Source organism: Teleopsis dalmanni, chromosome 2 (assembly GCF_002237135.1).
Source record: "Teleopsis dalmanni isolate 2A chromosome 2, ASM223713v2, whole genome shotgun sequence".
Taxonomy (NCBI): domain Eukaryota; kingdom Metazoa; phylum Arthropoda; class Insecta; order Diptera; family Diopsidae; genus Teleopsis; species Teleopsis dalmanni.
Window position 1 is genome coordinate 12,959,115 of NC_051847.1, and position 2,425 is coordinate 12,961,539.

Here is a 2,425-nt window from a genome sequence, read left to right on the forward strand (position 1 = left end):
GTCTGCCTGCACTTAAAATGATTTAATTCTCTTCGTGACCAAAAAATTTCAAGTTCGTCGTATTGTTCCCTACTTCACAGACGTTAGTTACATTTAGTTTTTAGTTATTCTCTTCGAAACTCATACGAGTATTTAACTTACAATTCTGAGGAAATATTTATTTCAAACTGAAAGAGTTCGGAAACGATTTTATATTCAAAACTACTTACAATCATTTCCCTTTGATAATATCAGCGAATTATTTATTTATAGTCACATATGTAACGTATGTGTATAAGTATGTATATTATATCGTATAATATTTGAATCATTCAATAAAGTTTTTATCAAATCTTATTCAACGCTCTTCATTCAATTTTTAAGATATTTTAAGCAACGCATCAAGTCGTTCAATTATTAAGTAAAGTGTTTTTATTAAAGTGTTTTTAGAGATCATTCATTAATGCATCTATTTATCAGCTATCATCAATTGAGAAGATCTGTTGTTGCTATGAATAGGTGAAATGTAATCTTAAATAGAAGTAGCCTGGGATACTTCCTTCTACAAAGGATGCACAGCATTTCTGAATATAGGAGAAACATTGAGATAAAGACGAATTAGACTGCCTTTGCCATGATATGAGTTATTGTCGATGTTGCTGCTGTAATCTGCATGTTCAAATCAGTTATAAAATAATTAAGTAATACTCACGATTTTTGATTTTTCAACAATTCAAATTACTAACTTTAAAGTGTCATAGGTTTTCAGAATATATGTACACTCCGTGCAAATTAACTACCTATTGATAAGCATGCCTTCATATTTCATTTTATTCCTATATTATATTTTATTCAATCTGGATTTGGATAAATTATCTGGATAAAAACTTAATGTGATTTGAAGATGATATGTGTTATCATCTATTCTGCGATTGTCTTCGATCAACTGCTATACGCACTTGACATGACCCTATGTAACATTTTTCTATTCCGAATCCTAAAATTGCCAAGTCGTTTGCAGTCATTCAAGAAAACTTGTAGGAGTTGAGGTTCATACCTAAATCAACCTACAAATATTGTATATAGAACTGCGTTAACCCCTGGTATTAATATTGCACTAAGTGTGGCTTCCAACTAAGGCGTTGTGTTGAATATTATATATTGAGTAGTAAATATTTCCAATGTGAATGTAACTAATCTTAATTGAAAAGTTCTATATTAGGTCCTATATTATAAAATCGATTATATATATTTGTCGTTTATGCTTTCAAATGAGTTTGATATCGAATAATAGACAATAATATTCCATAATTCCCAACATTTATATTTTCAATGTTCCTCTTAAGTTTCTGACTCCCTTTTAATATTCGTAAAAAATTATAAATAAACATTATTTATCTGAAAGTATTTTTCAATCACAATTGAAGGTATAAGTGCATCAAACATGTTTATGTGTAACATTGGTTTGAATTCTCATAAAAAAATTATCAACATTGTACATGATATTAATAATTTCAGAAACATTTTGAATTTATTAATTTCAGTGTCTCCTTATATATGAAAGGATCATAAAGAATTTTTAAACCTTTAAATACAATTACTTTAACCATAGAACAGTGCGAAAATTAATCAGTTAAGCTCTTGTCATGCTTATTACATTACAGCACTTTAACAAATAACACAGATTGTACGATTTCAATTTAACAATACCAGGATACACATGGTATGTAACACAGGCCAGTAGCCAGAAGTTTACTTCGAAGGGGGCTTTCAGAAATATTGCTGAATCGGCTATACTTTTGCCAGCCAGTCATGTTATGATGCGTTTATAAATATGCATCATGGTTTGAATCAATGGATTTATATCGGAAGGGACTTCAGACCCACAAACCTCTCCCATTCGCAACATACCTGATGTCATATTGTTTATATGCAGATATACTATAAGTTATATATATGTTACTTATGTAAATAAACAAAATTGAAAATAAATTCATAATACGTAAAACTGTTTGTACTCATCAGCGGCAATATAATTTCCATATGATTGCGTTTGAATATAACATATTAAGTACGATGCAAAGGATACGCCACTACACAAGGATACCAAGCGAGCTATGCAAAATTTTATTTTAAAGCTTTTAGTAAAGTTCTCCAAACGAGACAATGAAATCAAATGAATTGTGTGCATCAATGTCAGACCGTTGCGCATTGTTTCAAGTGAAAGTTATCCATTAAATGTGACGATACCGAACGATATTTGTAGTTTTTATTACAAATCATCCCGTTGGTGTCCATTTATGCAGATATACATTTGTATGTGACCACAGTCTATGAGCACCAACAGAGAGAAGTGACTTAATTGAATTAACTTTGCTTTATAAGTGAATTTGTGTTGAAAGTGATGATGTTCATGTAAAATGGCTCATGGATGAGAGCAATGATG